The sequence below is a fragment of the Eupeodes corollae genome, chromosome 1 (genome assembly GCF_945859685.1).
Source record: "Eupeodes corollae chromosome 1, idEupCoro1.1, whole genome shotgun sequence".
NCBI lineage: Eukaryota > Metazoa > Arthropoda > Insecta > Diptera > Syrphidae > Eupeodes > Eupeodes corollae.
Genome location: NC_079147.1, coordinates 215,293,493 through 215,313,085, shown reverse-complemented (window position 1 = coordinate 215,313,085; position 19,593 = coordinate 215,293,493). Strand labels below are relative to the sequence as shown.

General features: G+C 34.5%; 1 protein-coding gene across 11 annotated transcripts in view; it reads left to right on the top strand.

The window, feature by feature from the left end:
* The window catches only part of LOC129952446 (uncharacterized), a 271,289-nt gene that overhangs the window by 139,277 nt on the left and 112,419 nt on the right, over positions 1 to 19,593 (top strand). The window lies entirely within an intron of this gene.

Genomic DNA, 19,593 nt, shown 5'->3' with positions numbered 1-19,593 from the left:
TTAATTGCCTTCTAAGTCCAAAGAAGCAGCGATTTGCAAGAGTTATTCTTCGTTTGATTTCAGCACTGGTGTAGTTGTCTGCATTAATAGCGGTGCCTAGGTGGACAAAGTCCTTAACTACCTCAAAGTTATAGCTGTCTATGGTGACGTTTTGTCCAAGACGTCGTCGTTCAGTGTCCTTTTTTGATGACAGCATATACTTGGTCTTGCCCTCATTGACCACTAAAGCCATCTTCTTCGCTTCCGTCGCAATGCTCAAAAACGCTCCACTGACATCACGCTTTGATCTTCCAATTATGTCAATATCATCTGCGTATCCGAGTAATTGGATGGATTTTTGGAAGATTGTGCCTCTAGTGTTGACGGTTGAGTTTTGCACAATTCTTTCCAGAACGATGTTGAAGAAGTCGCATGACAGTGCATCGCCTTGTCTAAAACCTTTTTTGACATCAAATACATCGGTAAGATTTTTTCCGACCTTGATAGAGCAGCGTGCATTCTCCATCGTCATTCTGCACAAACGGATAAGTTTGACAGGGATTCCAAAACTAGACATTGCTTGGTAGAGCTCTTCCCTATAGATGCTGTCATACGCGGCTTTAAAATCGATAAAGAGATGGTGGGTATCGATTTGAAGCTCCTGGGTTTTTTCCAAGATCTGCCGTAGTGTGAATATTTGGTCGATAGTGGACTTTCCTGGTCTGAAGCCACACTGATAAGGACCAATCAGGTTGTTGACGAATGGCTTCAGACGTTCACATAATACGGCAGAGAGGTTCTTATACGCAATGTTAAGGAGACTGATGCCTCTGTAGTTGGCGCAGTTTAGAGGGTCTCCTTTCTTATGTATCGGGCACACTATGCTGAGATTCCACTCATCGGGCATGCTTTCTTCCGACCAAATTTTGCGGATGAGTTGGTGCATGCTCCCTACCAAGTCATCGCCTGCTGCTTTGAATAGTTCGGCGGTGATGCCATCAGCTCCAGCAGCTTTGTTTGACTTAAGTTAAGATATAGCTATCTTCACTTCGTCAAGGTCGGGTAGGCGGAATTGTTGATCTGCGTCGCCGAGGTTGAGGGGTTCTATCTCCCTTACAGCGGAATTCGGTTCGTCATCGCCGTTATATAATTTGAAGAAGTGATCTTTCCATATTCTCAGCATCGACTGCGGTTCTACTACGATGTTCCCCTGATCGTCTTTACAGGCTTCGGTTCGTGGCTGATACCCTTGGGAGGTTTTTTTTACCTTTTGGTAAAATTCACGAACCTCATTCCTGTTGTGACATCCCTCTATCTCCTCGATCGCGCACTTCTCATGCTCTCTTTTTTTCCATCTAAGAAGCCGGTGTTCCTCTCTCCTCTTCTGCTCGTAGAGCTCGCGAGCAGCTCTAGTCCTTTTGTGCAGCGCCGTTTTGTATGCCTCTTGTTTCGCTTCGTGAGCTTGCCGGCATTCGTCGTCAAACCAGGGGTTTCGCTGTGGTGGCCGTGTGAAACCTAGCACTTCAGAGGCGGCATCTCTGATGGCTGCAAGGCAATGTTGCCACTGGTTTTCAATGCTTAATGCGGGAAGCATAGAACTCCTTAGGAGGTTATTAGAGACTCGATCGAAAAAGGACATGGCAGTCTCTTGCGATTGTAGCCGTCTAACGTAGAATCTTCTCACAGTACTTCCTTGTTTTGGCTTGGATCGGGATATCCGTAGCCGTACCTTGGCTACAACGAGGTAGTGGTCCGAGTCAATGTTGGCCTCTCGGAATGTTCGGATATCCTAGATACTGGAGAAGTGTCGTGCGTCGATCGGAATGTGTGTTTAATGTCATAGCCAGCGCACTGCTCATATGTCTTGTCCAAGTGCTCGAAGAATATTTCTTTGGTGTCTTCATCTTTCTCCTCTGATGGGGTATGCGCGCATATTAGGCTTATGTTGATGAATTTAGCCTTGATGCGGATTGTCGTGATGCGCTCGCTCACACTGTTGAAACTCAAGACTTTTTGCCTGAGCCTAGCTCCAACAACAAATCCACACCCAAATAGACGCCTTCTTTGTTCTCGGTAGCAGTCGCCGTAGTAGATATCGCAGTCTTTTAGTTTGCGTTTGCCCAGTCCATCCCATCGCACTTCTTGGATGGCTGTAATATCTGGCTTGCAGCAGTTTAGGGCTTCCGCTAATTGTTCGGCTGCACGTGGTCTGTTAAGGGACCTAACATTCCACGTACATATCCGAAGTTCGTTGTCCTTATTTCGTTTGCGTGGGTTGTCAACAGTGAATCCGTCCGTATCCGAGGCTTGTTGTTGCTTCGAAACTATGATGTTTTTACGTGGCCAGGAAGTCACCCCGACGGCACAACCCCCAACCTGGAGGGCCAGATCCTTAGTATAACTCCAAGGAAGGGGAGCCGGATGAACCGCTCCTTATAGGCCTGTGCTCCGAATATGTCGAAGAAGCCCTATAAGGTGTTCACTAAGTAGTTCGACCTTACTGGAACTATAGACGCCACCGTTGATTCTATCTCGAGAATTCGTCCGCTGCCGCCTGGATAAGGAGAGGTGCCTTAGTGGAAACACCTCTCCCCCCCTCTCTCGTTTGCCCCCAACAACTTTCCACTCTGGTTGGAACCCAATCTCCAATTGCGGTACTAGGCACCCGATGTTCACCGCGGGGAGGTGAGAGTAGGAGTTGAAAGACAGAGGTGGGTTTTGAGAAAAACCTGTGGACGCTTGTGTCCTCTTGAATGCACATGTCTACCATTTGAACATCCAATAACTTCCTATGGGAAGTTAAAAATACTTAATGAATTTACATAACTTTAAAGGACCTAACATACGTTTTTTGGAATTATTATAGGTTTATTTCAAAAACCTGACGTAATTTTACGCAGTCGGATTTCATTTCACGCCATCAAAAACTTTAAAAAAAAGTACAAATTGATTGACAGGTATAACCTTGTTGACCAATGTAATTTAATAAATCAATAAATTATATCAATGGCTTCCCTAAAAAATCTTGTTCTGCCTTTGTTATGTTGGTACTCGTAGATGCAACACAAAAACAACTAAATTGAACATTAACAAAAATATCAATGAAATGTTAAAAGTGCGTAAACAACGTCATAGTGAGCCATTGTTATTTCAAAAGCTTTTCGTGCAAGTTTAAGAAATTAAGTGCAAGTTTTCAAGCCCTTTATTCTAAAAAAATACCTTTACTCTTCTAAATACCAAGAAAATTCAATACTGATCGGGTGTTTTTCAAATATATAAATTATTGAAATGAGATTCGATTCCTTTAAAAAAAAATTATCTTTATTTATTATTTATTATTTAGAACAAATTCACACGATATTTGACTTAAGACTAACTCTGAACAAAATGTTTTGAAATGAGGTAAGCTATCTGAAAGCTGCCAAAAGTGCAAGATTGTATTTCCAAGCCCATTTCCCACAGTTTTGCTGTTGTTAACTTATATTCCTTAAATGAAGTTAGGCTAAAATTTAAATGGATCTTCATTTATTCTTCTATAGTTTTTTATTTTCCATGAGATTGTAATAATAAATTGTATAGAATAACATCCGGTTTTTCTTTATAGAACCTCATTTTACCATAAAAAAAACACCTTTTTTTAAGAATATTTACCTTTAGAGTGACTTTTCTTTTACATAACAACTTTTGAAATGCACGAAACGCCCATTTATCGATGGCTGTGACTTTCGCTGTTCGCTTAGCAAAGGTAACAACACGTTTTGAAAAATATCCGCAGGAGTTTTAAAAGTTGCAACTTTATATAGCAGGAATTCTGATAGTATATGTAATACCTTGTACAAAGAGAAACAGCCCCAAGTAACTAACCTGAGGGACTCCTTATTTTGTTCTCAAACATGCCACAGTTTAACGAAAAGTTTATTTTTTCTTAACATAAGGATCAAAATCAAGATAATTACTTATACAAATATTCATGCTAGTAATGTACACAACAATAAACAAGCCAGTATAGTATACATTTTTCGTCTTTGTTTTTATATGAATGGATTAGTTAATATAATTTTCCCCTATCCTTAATTGAAAGCTATCCTCACATACTTCATTTTCACTATTTGAGCTTTAAATTCTCAGTTTTTTTTATTTCTATTTGCATAAATTACATATCCAGTGATACTAGTGTCAGTTTTAAAAATAAAGGATATAAATTGTGGAAAAGGATTCACTGATGTTCTGATATGTACAGCTCTATTTTTTTGTATATGTACTTTTTATATGAGTGTAACGTACATACATAATGAGTACTGCAATTATGCGGCCCACATTATTTAAATGAGAACAAGTGCAAAGCAGAAAATCCCTTGTACAAATAATACAAATTTTAAGTGAATAATCACACGCAGATGGAAGACAAAATGTAAAAGCAAAAAGCAAAAACCCAAACTAAAAAAAAAGAACTAGAAGAGCTTAAAGAATTTCAAAACTCATACAAATTGCATCAATGCAAAAACTACAACTGTTTACGATTGTAGGAATATCCTTGTAAAAATAAAAAAGCGAAAAATAATACGGGACGAGAATAATTTGAAAGTAAAGCACAAACTGTATGAAGTATTGATTTAGTCCTTCTCCAAGGATAAAGTTTATAAACACCGCCGCTAGGGTGTTGCAGTGTGTGTGTGTGTTTTTTTGTGTTTCTCCAACAGAAACTGTAGGTGCTCGTACGTACATTTGTAAACTACTGACATTCACATCATTATATGACGGCTAAGGTCATGAGAAATTTTAAAGGGGTATACATCATACATGTATGATGAATAATTGAGGGGGCTTAGTGGAAATACACCTCTACACATTTTTGAGTATAATTTTTGTATTATTAATAACTAGGTGTTAGAAAAAAAACAGTAAAGATGTTTTTAAGTGTAACATACAGTGCTGGCCAAAACATTAGCAACTAAAGCTACGTCACTCTTTATGTAATTCAAAAATTAATAACTTAAACAAATTATGTTAATTTTTTTTCAAAATATAATACATTATGTACATACATACTTCTTCATAGACCACAAGAGACATCTCAAAACGATTCATTAAATATGACATAATTAGGACAGTTAACCCAATTTTTTGTTGTTATTTGTTGCTTTCTCAAATTATCCGTTTGGATTTGGCTTAAAACTGTAGGTCCCTTCCATCCCTAACAGTTATAGTACTCGCACACAGGAATGGTTGAGACTTGTCAGTCACTAGGCCCTAGTTCTCAAAGGACTGCTGCACCACCTAATTTATTTAAGTCCTTTAACTACAAAATCCATTGCTCAAAAAAATAATAATGAGGGAATTTATGGCTCAAATTACGAATTTTAAGGTTTGAGGAGGAAGGGATTTTTGAACCAACTCAGGATGAGATCACTTAATTAGCACAAAAAAGCCATAAATCATCCCATCATTAGAATTTTGAAATTCGATTGTGGTACTTCCAGCTTTACGGAGCTGAATAAAAGAAAATATTTATAAAGTAATATAAAAATGAAATGAGTCAAATTAAAACATTTGCAAAATATCATGGAATGAAATACACAGCCAACTCGGCCTGAACGTAAGACCGAGAAGAATTCGGGACGAGCTGTTAATAGACTAAATTCTTTCAAAGCCGTATACAACTGTATAAAAAGCCTTTTTTTTTAACCAAAAAACAAGCTGGTGAGATGAATCTTTGGTCATGACCACATTAACATTACCGTTAGAAAATGGAGGAACGTATTCTTTTCAGACAAGTCCAAATTCATTTTTAAGGGTTCCGATGATTTCGTCGTGTTCGCAGAACAGCCAAAGAAGCACGTTACACCAAAGCTACTGTGAAACACGGAAGAGGGAACGTAATGGTGTGGCGATGTTTGTCAGGGCATGTACTGCTACATTAGCAAAATGTAATGCTGCCACACGCTGAGGATCAGTTGCCTCTGAAATTGATATTTCAGCAGGACAACAAACCAAAGCACACGTCCAATACGGTAAAGACGTGGTTTCAAGAAATCCGTATTGACGTGTTACAGAATAAACGTATAAAATAAACGTATTTTTTAAAGTTGCTTTTGTTTTTACCGGTCCAATAATGAACTAATTGTATAGGGTCCGCCATCTAAATTTTTTTTTTCTAAACTAGTGGTGGTTACACTTAGCTCATGTCTGACTTGACAGATATTTAGTTTTATCCTTTCGCTGAACGAATATGGTTGTATATACGCTTGAAAAACGTTTGGAAATATTGCTTGCGAACGACTTAAGCATCTTGCACATGAGTTAAGAACTCCGAACTGTAGATGTTCCCATATACTGACTTTTCTTTCACATAAGCTTCATTTCTATTCGCCGACAGCGACGAATTGTCAATTTATAATTACCGTTTTCAACAAATATGGTTTCGACAGACGTGTAGATGACCTGCAGAGGTTTCTGAAAACGCGTTTTTAGACTTTTTGAAAACTTCTAGATATTGGTCTCATCCAGAAGCTCTCGACGACCTGATTAATATGTATACATGACAGACGTCTACAAGACCGCGTTTTGCCGGCATGCGTCTCGAAAATGGGCTTATTTTGGCTTTTTGGAATTTTGTGAAATTGAGATTGGTCGCGCTCGAAAATGTTTGTCTTCCTGAATTCTAATATGACAGACGTATAGGCGAATGCATTCTGCCGACAAATTTAATTAAAATCACGGTTTAAGTAAGCAAATCTTTGGTTAACAGGCGTATCCCGATACAAATATGTCGCAATCGAAAGCTCTCCGATATCAGAGTATTCAACAGCTGTGGGAGCGATAAAAATCGCCAATTTCTTCAATTTAGTTTTTAGTGATAGGATATTAAGGGAAACCACTTCAGTTGTATGTTAACAGAAAGATATTTACTCCAATAACCACCAGAAGTTAAGGTGGTTCTAAACTCTTGACAACCGCGATTAAACTAACGAATGTTGTTGGTGTTTTTTGAAATTGTTTTTGATGACAACCTATTGTAATTTACATTCATTTGAAGATTTTTAGTCCCTACAAATTAAAGCCATAGTAGCAGAAGCTCTAACTAACCAAACCTTAGAATATTGCGATAAAAGTCACGAATGCCTTATAGTATTTTGTAAATGGTACTGTTCATGTAATTCCTTGAAATTAATATAAGTTAATAAGGGTTTCACAATTAAATATGAAATTGCAACTGCTCACTATAGAATGTATGTAAGTCCCTAATGTATGTTATCAATTAATATGTATTGATAATTTCTTGAAATCTATGTCAATACAAAAAATTTGGCATTCTAAATTTCAGAAGTCGAAGCTAAGTCTACAAAGACTACCAACAACTTTAATATTAACTGGTTTCCTTTCACGCCACAAATTATTCCCTGTTCTTAAATTATATTAAAGCTTATTGAAAGTAAAGTTTTTTTGTTATTTTAAAATGAGGAATGCAAAACTTATTTTAAATTTCTGAAATTAAATAATTTCTGCTAAAATCTATTCTATGTCTAAAATACGCCTTAGTATATTATACTTCCTTTTCCTTTGGATGACGTGATCTTGATTACCATCAGAAGTTTAAATAAATTCATACCAAATTATGTGCATAATTCGCATACAATTGTTAAATTAAAGAAATATAAAAGAATATTTCATCAACTCATTGGGTACACCAACTTTTGTTGTCTTTCTCATCTTTTCTAAATAGGAACCTTTAAAAACATTGCTGATTTTTAGAGGTGTACTAACAAAAAAAAAACACATTAAATCTAAAAGTCCATAAATCCTCTTTTTTGAAGACTTCAATTTAAAGTTTTTAGTTATTCACTTTTACACTTTTAACATTCTCTTTTAAGTATTTTCCTCTACAAAGTTGATTTTTTAATTTCATGTCTTTCTGCATATGAAAAAAAAAGTATAAATTGCTCGTACATGAGTGTGTTTGGCGAAAATCTATTTAGAAGAACTCTCAGTTCTCCACAAAAAGCTCTATCAGCTACTTTTGTGGTTACTTGCTTGTAACCCATATATATTATCTGTGTAAGCTCAGGAGTGGATTTACAATGCCGAATCATTTTTCTTTGAAGAATATAAACTTCAGAAATATTATAAGCATATGAGTATATTATTTTATGGACTTTCAAAAGATTTGAACCAGAAGTTATTAATAGTCTTAAAAATATGCAATATCAATTTAGAAAAAGACGTTTTAAAATTAGATTTTTTAACTTCCCATAGGAAGTTATTGTAATCGATTTCATTTGTCGAATTGACAATTTTGACTTTTCTCGACTTTTCAAGTTCCTAAGATTCTAAATATAAGATTTCACCGTTCGTGCGTGTGTACGTACGTCCGTACGTTGGGGAAATTTTTTTAGTCGTCCATAGCTCAAGACGCAGTAGAGATATGGACTTCAAATAAAAAAAGATAATAATGCATGAGAGCAATTAAAAAAAAAAACAATCACTTTTTTGGTTAACTCAAAATATCTCACGAACCTTTAACGCTATCGACTTGAATTAAATATTGTGAATTGTGATGTGATACCAAACATATTAATTTTTGGAAAAAATCAATTACCTTTTTTATAGAACTCAAAAAAACTGAAAAAAAATAATAATCAACGCTGGTGTTTTACGAACCGATAATTATTTTATCTCAAAAACAATTTTATGCAATGAAGAATAACGCTTTTGACATCTGGTAAAATTTAAAGAAAAATCGAACTGACAGTTTTTTTTTATAAAAAATACAAACCTAAAAAACATTACTAAAAGTTGGTAAATATTGATTTTCGATTCAAATATCTTTTGTAAAATTTAAGATATTGGCTTTAAACTAATTTCACCTTATAGAAAATCTTGGTTTTCGACATTTAGTGAAATTTTTATAAGAATGCAACATTTAAATTTTTACGCAAATTTTGTAAAAATTGATATTTGAATTTCGATGTCTCGAAAATGATTTAATTCTGCGCTAATTTTTTTTGTTAACGTAAGATATTGTTCTTGAAAACAATCTTTTGTGTATGTGTTCATAAAAAAAATGAAAACTTTCATTAAATGCTCCTAAAATTGTTTTTCAACTAAAGATCTCGTTACTAAAAATTAAATTTAGAAGTCAAACTATTTTATCATTTTAATTTTAACATTCTTTAGAAGAATTAATCTGACACCGTTTTTAATAAAACATGGAACACTATAAACCTTGTAGGCAAGACAAATCGAAAGACGGGTTGGGAAGTTATCAGTGTGGGTCGCATCTCAACCTCTTTTTGTTCAAAGTATTTGACTTTAGTTAATGTTGGACTTTTTTCTGGCTTAAAATATGGACAGTAACAAAAATATATACGAAATTTTGGTTCTCCAATATTTTCATAAAAAGTAAAACTAGTCAATGTTATGTGGGGAGAAGCAGTCACTCAAGCTTGAAAATTCCCTAGAGTATTGAAACTGTGTATGTACATATTTTATGTGTTGATAATGCAAAAATTGTGTTTTTATCGGTCTTATAAGTTGGTCGTCTTTTTTCAGTTTTTAAAGTCGATACGCAATACTTGTAAGTAATTAATTTTTCTTACACTCTTACACCAAATTAACAAAGAGTCCGTCTTAAAATGAATTGGTTTCCAAACTTATTTTTATTACACTAAGTTATAGATTCTTTTTCATTTAAAATTGAATTTTTGGCGCTTGTGGGGTTTTCAAAATTTAAATGTCAGTTGTGCAAAAGCTCCCTTGCATTTCATTTTGGTTTCGAAAAACCATAGGTGTTTTATTTCAGCAATTTACTTTTGTCTTTAATTCATAATAAAGTTAAATGTTAATGGCGGTCTAATTGATTATCCTTGCCTTAAATCATTGGGGTAAATTTATATAAATTCGCTCATGATGCACCTGACGTTGCATTATTCGTTCTGTTGACAGGTACATAAAGCAGGCAAAAAAAAAAACAAAAGCAAAATACAGATAAAAACCAACTTAAAAAACACCTTTGGTATTAATGTCGTGTAAAAAAAGACAAAAAAAAAAAAACATCTAATACAATACAAGCTGAAAAAAATAGATCCATGTCAAAGAGGTGGGTGGAAAGGTTGTTTTTTAAATTCCTTTTGTCCCTACTTCTATCCTTGCAACCAAAAGCAAAGACAAAAGGATGTTTTTTTGGAAGGTATCTGTGCCATGCCAGTACCTTCCCATAATGACGATGACGACATGCAGGTGAATAGCATGTCGAGTATATTTTAGAAGCTCTAGCTATCTTCTAACAGCAAAAGGGTACTTTTCTTGAACGTGTCTTATGTAGGTATTTATATGCATCCCTATACCCTATAACTAACATATTTGAACCAAGAGGATATAGAATCTAGCTAAAGGACAAATGCACATGTTTTTGAAAATTTTTGGCCGATTTAAACTGAAGAAAAAAAAATGAATCTCGGAAAAATGTATAAGGAACATAGAAGGACATGTTTAAAGGGACTATATAGTGAAATGTACATACATATATACTTTTATAGAATACGTGTGGGGGCTTTAATCTGTAGATGTATTTCACATCAGTTTACCTGGTCCTTATGGTTAAGTTAGGGAGATATAATTGGTATAAAAGGCTGTTTCTATTTAAGTGTTTTTAACCTCGTTCGTACGAGCAGTGTAAAGGTTTCCCACTCCTATACTCGTGGGAAAGGATGTTTAAGTGAAATAGGGCTGTCACGTCGAGATTCATGGAGTAAACTTGTCACTTAAACACATAGAACTTCAAACTTATTACCACAAATTATAAAAAAAATATCTATACATATGTGTGTAAGTATGTGCATAAATATCCTTTTCATTTTCATAAAAAAAAAGTTTGCCTGATGAAAGGACAAACTTTCACAAAAATGTCTCTTAACTCTGTTGGATTTTTACTTTTTAAAACAGTAGGGGCTCAAATAAAATGTGCTGGAAAAAAAAAACAAAAGTTTTCCAATTATTTTTATTATTTTCAACACACAGCTCCCTTAAAATAGAGTCATCATGAAAACGTGTTTGCCATATCATATACCGATTTGGAGGAATAAAATATTTAATTTGTATATTACACACAATGTAGGGTAGGCATAGGTATAACACACCTCACCCCACCCCACATGCTCTGCAGGTGCCAGTTTAAATATGCAAAGTGTAATAACGTGCTGGATGCTGTTTTGTTTTTTTCTTTGTTTTATTTATTAAGGCACGGTACACATCACAGACCTATGTTTTGCGTATTATGCAGATGTTGTGAATATTTCGGTCGGGAATTTAAAATGATGGGTAAAAAGGTAAGGACTCCCGGGCCAGCCCGCCACATTACATGACGTCGGGTATAATGTGAAAGCGTTGGGGTACCTGTTCCGGGAAACAATAAAGTATAAAAATTTCCATCATCAGGAATATTAAATCGTGTAGCTACTCTTTTGTATAGGTTTTAATTTATTTTTAACTGACATTTTTAGTAGGAGTTGCTTTAAGTCGGACATATTTTCAAAATATTTTCGTTCAAAATTTATCAAATTTTTCATTTATTAACACACATTATAAAAATTATTGATTGATTCATTCTGGGATGTTTAGCGAAATAATTTTTAATTCTTATCTAAAATATTACAGATGTTACATTATGTATGTAAATATGGAAATGAAATGTAATCTATACCTGAAATAAAATAAAAGACTTAGTTCCACGAATTTATTGTATAGTAGTTGAAATTGGTTGAAATGTTTCTTCTCAATAGGGGATGGTCCAACCATAACGCACGATGTTACTTGTAAATGAAACAATCAGTTTTTAGAGAATTATCTTCAATTCCTTAATTTTATCACAGTTATACTTACATGCATTTTTAAACCAAATATCGTCTAAATGCTCGCCACTACTTTAATAGCATAATTCAATGCAATAATCCATATAATAAAGATTCAAAAGAGGTTTATTTTTTCAATAATGTTTTTATTACGAGATCATGATACAATCTGACGGTATAATGGATTTGTCAAGGGTTTAAACAGTGTTCCTGCAGCTTGCAGGTGCACATCTAGATAGAGAATTGGCTTAGACAATTCTCTAGAACGAAATGTAATAGTTTTGTTTGTTGAAGAATTGTATCAGACAATTCTTCGAAAATTAAAGTTAATATTGTTTCTTTATTTAAGTCAAATGTGATTCTTTAGAATTGGAGATGATTGTTTAGAAATTATAATTGAATGTTTGTTTTGAAAGAATTGTTGATGACAATTCTTTGGAAGAAAAATTAATAGTGTGGGAAACTGTGGCGTATTATAATTGTGTGTGAATATATACTTTCAGTGGCGCTGAGATATAATTAAAATTCAATGTCGATAATGTGCAAAATAATCTCACCCTTGACGTCTTTAATTGTTCTTAGTTAATTGATGTGCACGTTGTCTTTTCAAATCAAATGGGGTGGCGCAACAGTCCGTTGTGAACCAGGGCCTAGTGACTTACAACTCTCAACCATTCCTGTGTGCGAGTACGTTGTCTTTTACTTATCCAAAAATAGATGTCCATACGGTGTCAATTCTTATAATCGTTACATTAGGTAACCCGACCATTAAATTTTTCGCGCAAAAGTGCCATTTGATGTGATATAGTTCTTTGTAGGAAATAAATATCGTCCAGCCATATGTCTTCAACTTTTGGCCACAAAAAGTCACTTAATTTTTGGGCATAGCTTTATTTAGCGATAGGTATATTTAGCAAAAGCTATATTTAGCATAGCTAACACGATATACAGATACTACTTTACCGACCTTATTTTCAAAGGAGTATGGCACAGTGGCAGTGGTTGTGAATGGAGTGGGGTTGGCGTAGTGAGAGGTCTAGTTTATATAGAGAAGCAGTAATAAATCTTTAAAATCATAACCAGTCAAATTTTCAAACCTACTTAGGGATATAGCATAAAGTATCAAGGATAACATATCCGCCTACTGACACGTCCACCCAAAAAAGTGTGTTCTAACTGTCGTAGCTGCGTTGTTCTTTAAAAAGGTTGTAGATAATGTAATTCCAGTACACACTTTTGACAGACTCACTTTTTAAATTGTTTTTATAAGAAAATTGATTTTTAGACCAAATTCTTAAGAAATAGTTACAACAAGTTACAAAATAAACAAAATATTTATTTAACTTATTTCAAAAAGAGTTTTTGATAAAAATCTTACAACAACAGAATGTATTGAAAATTCTTCTTTTTCATAACACCTTTTTTTTGGGGCGAATAGGGAAATATTCATTCTTATTTTGAGATCCGAACGAAAACCTAATTCGATAAAATGAAGGTATTCATTTCACGAAACTTTGTATATTTTAATTTTCTAAAAAAGTAATTAATTTTCAAATGATTGACAATAATGAACTTTGCAAAATATTCATTGTGGTAGTCAGCTTCTCGAAATTTACTGATGTCTCTGTTTGATTTAGTGTGAACGTGTTCTTTAAATTATTTTGAAACATTTTTGGCAGTTCGAGATGTGTTAAAGAAATGCATTAAACACTAACTTTTTTATACTAAAATAAAGTTTTTTTTTAAAAAGCTTGAGATTTTTATTTAAACTTTTTTGTTATATTCAACAAAATCAGATTTTTACGAGTCTGACCCTCAGTCTTTACTCACTTCACATACACTTGGTCACATTTTTAAATTGTCAAATTCTAAAATCTTTCGCTGGTATCATCTTTATAATTGTTTCAAAGTAATATTTAAAAACCGTTAAAGGATAACAAAGATAGCCATTGTTTTATTTATGAGTGAAGATTGCGTAGAGGAACCGATATATAAGATAGGAGAAGGATAATGGATGCATCAAACCGTAGCTGTTCATCTTCTTCACCGCATCTCTCCAAAATCAATCTATGTCAATCCGATTGGTTAAACCCCCTTGAGTCTAGCAATGCAATTTTATCGATTTTGACTAACTTTCTATCGATAGTGAATCTCAAAATAGGCCCGATTGTTGAAGTATTAATAGTTGTCTGCCCTTTAACCTCACCAAATTGTAACTTTTTGTATCGGCATTCAACAATCATTTGTACTATCTCAAGATACTCAAGTAAGAAATAAATTGTATCTATATTTAGAAGTTTATTTTTGTAGGATTTAATGTTTTGTAACTGCTAATTTAGTTTTTATAAAACTATTATTAGATTTCGAACCGGGACCTGATGGCATTCCACCACTTATATTGAAAAACTGTGCTGTTGCTCTTTCAGGGTCATTGACTCTACTACTGTTCAATATTTCTCTCGAAAAGGGCCCTTTTCTTAACGGTTGAAAAATTTCCTATATTATTCCTACCCATAAATCTGGCTCTAAACAGGATGATTCAAATTACCAAAAATGGGTTTCAAACTGATGTATTCTTTACGGACTTTTTGAAGGCTTTCGATAGGACCAACCATTTGATATTATTAAAAAAGATAGTATCTATTGAATTCCATTCAAATAGTTTAAAATGGTTTGCATCCCATCTAATAGGTAGAACACAGTTTGTCCGCGTTAATGATTTGTTTTCTGAAGTAATCCATGTAACCTCTGGTGTTCCTCAAGGAAGTCTTTTGGGACCCCTTCTCTTCCTGATATAGCTTTTTTTAAATGTTTCCAAATGCCAAAATGTAACTTTCTCTCGTAGTCTTAGTCGAATTTGTTTTGAATACGAAATAAATAAAACACAACTTAGAAAGCTTAGAGAAAAGAATCACCTACAAAGGTGTAATATTTGATTACAAACTGAACTTCAACTCCTACATTGATTTTGTGTTTGCTAAAGCAAATTCTATGCTAAGGTTTGTGGTTCGCAACTCAAAAGAGTTTAAAGATCCATTTACTCTTCGGTCATTATTTTATGCTTATGTGAGATGTTCCTATAATACTGCTCAGTAATTTGGAATCCTTTTTATAAAACTCACTATTAAAGGATTAAAAGGATTCAGAAAAAATGTTCGCGGATTGTAGTTCACCGGTCAAGCATTTCAATCCATATTTTAAGATTGAATTATAGTTTTCTAAATAGAGACAGAGCTAAAACGGGCCCCGCAAAATCAATGTTTGAAAACTAGAAAAATTAGAATTCTTTCACTTTTTGCACCATTTTTGACACTTGAGTGTATTTCACATAATTCTTATTTCAGTACATACGAATACCAATTTATTGTCAGTTCAAATTTGTAATAGGTTTGAAAACTTTAGGCTTTACAATACCAAATTATTGAGTTCTTCCTCTTTATCCAATAAATCCTCAAACCCAAAATATATGTATTCTTGTGACATCATATAAAACCTCAACCGTACTTGGTGTCTTAAGCGACTTAATTTGGTTTTCTTAAATTTAATTTGAATACAAACCAACATATGATGTGCCTTGAAATCCACTTTCCGAAGACCTCATTTAAATCCAAGAGATTATGATATTCCTTATTAAATACTTAAACGCATGCCTTCGGATAATTTTGATCGATAATGTAAATAAATTTGTCTTGTTAAGACAACAAGCTTATGTCGTACACAAATATGTGATATATGTGTTTTATGCATAATATGTGTATTAAGCCAAAAATAATGAGTATCTTTATCTTAAAGAATCATAAAACACCTAAATAATATTTAGATTTTTCAAGAATTTTACCTATCACTGCATTTTTAAGAATAAATATCTCTTAAAATTATGCTAAATATGTCTCAAAATAAAAACCTTCCCGCATTGTTTGTTTCTTTATTATAATCGAATTCTTATTTATTTTTGTATTTGTTATTATTTAGTCAGTGTGGGTGCGGCGAAGAAGGATTTGAGATGAGAGAATTACGAAACATCAGCATTTTCAATACTTACATATAATGGAAAAAAGAAAAGAATTTTGCCAACCATGGAGATATTTTTATGTATTTACATTTTAACCAAAAAAGAAAAATTGCCGCATGTAAATTTAAACAAACACAAACATTCCAAAGAACCTTAAAGACGAAAAAAGGTATAGGTACCTATGTCTGGTATAATCCTAAGGAATTTCAATAGGTTCACTTTTTGGAAGAGAAAAGAAAAAACAATCTTTATTGAGCCTTGCTTCTTAAAACCTTCTATATTTTGTTGTTGTTCTTGTTGTTGAATTTTTACTAAAGGTACCTATAAAATATGACAAAGCTGATGTTAAATTCAGCGATAAGCTTTTGCTTTAACCTTTTTCAGATCCAGAGGACCTCATTTCTTTCCCGATCGATACCGGTCCAATTACCATTTTCTGTCATCAAAATAGGATAAAATATAAAATTCATAGCACATAATCCATCTTTCAGTATGAAAATGAAAATGATATTCTATCCTGTGTCCTGGTGTCGCGCATGGACACTCATACACTCACATTCACACATACACATCGAACATAAAACAAAATAGAAAAATAAAACACATAGAGACGAAGGATGAATGACAAGGAAGAATGATAAGAAGATAAGAGACAATTTTGACCTATAACCTACACTAGTTGTATACCTAGCTATACCTGTTTTCTGTCACATTGACAAAAGTACACCTCAGGGTTCATCATCCCAGAAATGATGGGAATGGCGGTAGAGATGGGGAATTCTCCTACGACCGACGTATAATAATAACGAAAACGATAAACAACATCACGTTGCACGAAGATAGAAGAATAAATGAAATTGAGTTATCCACTTTGCTGATGTTCTTGTCCCCTCCGTTCTCCATACTTAATCCAAGATCTAAGGCTCTTCAACAAGCCAGGAATATGAAGCTTTTAATTCATTGGTCAGTGATGCTGCTTCTGTTTTATAAGAAGCTTTGAAAATAAAATTACCATAATTAGGAGGGATTTTTTTGAGGAAATTAGATTATGTGAACTTCCTTTAAAAATAAAAATACTGGAAGATACAAAAAAAAACCTTCTAATTTGTTGTTTAACTTGAGTATATAGTAAGGCCTATCTGATACAATTTGCTTAAGAAGGCGTTACTTTAATTCAATTAGCAGTCGTGATGAAAATGCTGATGGCAGCGGCAATGAACTTGAAGTTATTGGGTGCAGATACCATCATCGGAGATACCCTTGGTAGTGGCTTGGTTAGCTCTAAGGTTTATGACCCACTGATGAGAACATTGTTTTGGTCCTTTGCAATTACATGCAAAATTAGAAAATTTCTTCTCCAAACGGAAGTTGTAACTTTTCCATTGTCTGTGTAGCAAAGGATAAGGTGCCCCAAACCCAACACAATTTGACATAACCCTTTTTTTATTTCACATTGGTTTCGTTTCACCCTTTAAATTTGAAACTGGTCGATAAAAATTTTCCCAATTATGTATTTTAAATCTTTCTGCACTTAAGGGTAGTTGATTTGATAAAGCCTGCGTCATGGCAGATCAGGTCCTTGGTGATTGCCTAAATCTTAGTTTAGGTCAGCAATGCAACTTTCTTGCCATGTTGAAGTTCTTGCTTTACCTCATCGTGGTGGCCCCCGACAATGATTTGTGCATCCCTATATACATATGTTAGCTTAAATTGCAAGGGCGTAGTTTCCTCACTCTTTAGGATAGGTAATACGGAGATTAGCACTCCTCGTAACTGAACTCCATCCCGCTATGGAAACCGGAATTACACCCCGGATGATAAATGATAACTCTTTGACGACTTTTGGCTATTGTACCCGGACAAAGATTGGTTCCTAGAATGTGAGGACGCTTTTGGACGCAGGAAGTGAAGGTCCGCACAATGCCACATTCCTCCAATTAGAGAGAGAATTCATGCGGTGCAGGATAGATATCTTAGGGTTAAGTGAAGTGCGATGGTTAGGATCTTGAAAATACAAGTCACCGTCAAGTAACGTTGTACTGCTTTACTTATTTCGTGGGAGCCCCTTGGGGAAAGGCTTATCAAAGCTAGGTTTCAGAGTAGAGTACGAAACGACACCATTGTACAGTGTTACGCCCCAACGGAGCTCGCATCTGATGAAGAGAAAGAATGCTTTTACAGTCGGCCTACAACAACACGCCCCGCAGAGATATTATTTTGGTTATGGGCAGTGTTGATGGGTGTTCACGGTTTCGGCAATTGCAATGATAATGGTGAGAAGTTCATTGACTTCTGCAGCGCCAATGGCCTTGTGATTGGTGGCACTATGTTTGAACACAAACTGTGTCATAAAATAAGCTGGGTGTCGACGGACAGGCAAGCGTCTTCCAACTAGATTGACCACTTCGCGGTTAGTAGACTCTTTAGAAGCAGTCTCTTGGATCTCCGAAATAGAAGAGGCTTCGACATGGGCCTTACCCGTGAACACCACTAAATGATAGCTACCTTAAGATTGCTTACAGCTGCAGTTCGAAGATCCAACGAATAACACGAGCCCCCAAATTCAACATCGCTAGACTAAAGGATCCCACGACCCGTCAACAATTTAGGAACCATCTGTCTGGAACAATCAGCAGCACAGTACATGACGGCATCGAACACCATTGGAATGCTGTGTTTTCATTTCAGGTGCTGACAGAAAAGTCAGTCGGAAAAAAGGAAACAACAACACATTGCTTCCAGAAGAATCTTGGGCTAGGATCAACGAACGAAAATTGTTAAGGGCTCGAATAACTGCTGCACAAGTTGAAGAAAGAAATGAGCTGGAATCCTCGTACCACATAAAAAAGAGAGATGTTCACCACAGTGTGCGCTATGACAAGAGTAACTACATCAACGTATTGGTGCAAGAAACAGAAGCTGCTGCAAACAGGTGCGACAGCAGGTCCGTTTACAGAATAACCAAAGAGCTGACCGGTGCACACAAAGCAACACCTGGTGAAAGAAGTAGACGGTACAGGATTCCGCGCTGGATCCTCCTGTATTCATCAAAAAAACTATTAAATAATCTATCGCCTTATCAAAATATCTGATCAAATAAGCCCTTACACAAAGATTTTTAAATTCAAATAAGTCTGATTGAACACAAGCTTTTAAGACGCAAAACCCAACGAACCAAATATGTGTTTGTTACTAATTTTGTCAGCATTTTTTCTTAGTATGAAATACTAAACTCACTTAATTTTCTGAGGCTTAAAAACTGGGACACGATTTTAAAGTACAAATAGGTGGTGTGTGGTATGGTTAAAGAATTTTAAGGTTCCAGCTATTTCAAAGAATATAAATACTTGTTAGTGTCTTAAAATATTTTGCAAGGTAGAGTTTTTTAAAAAATTGGTAGGTTATCTCAATCTGAAAAATATTATGTTTTACAATCCTGTGCTTAAAAATACTGTTAATGGGCTTAAAAGATAAATCTTTTTTGATAATTTCCAAAACTGCGCACTGTTTAACATTATCAAAACGATTTATGTTCTTTGAAAGTATTTGCAGCATTTTAAAATACAGAATTTTTAACAAGCAGAATTTTGAACAACCAACATTTTTTTCTTCAGATTCTTACCACATAGAATTTTAAAACACAGTATTTTTAATACAGTCTTATGACCCATGCAGTATTTAGACCCCATCTTTATTTAAATACATTTACGCAAGGAGGTTCAAATTCGAGGGTTTTCAAAATACATTTAATATGAC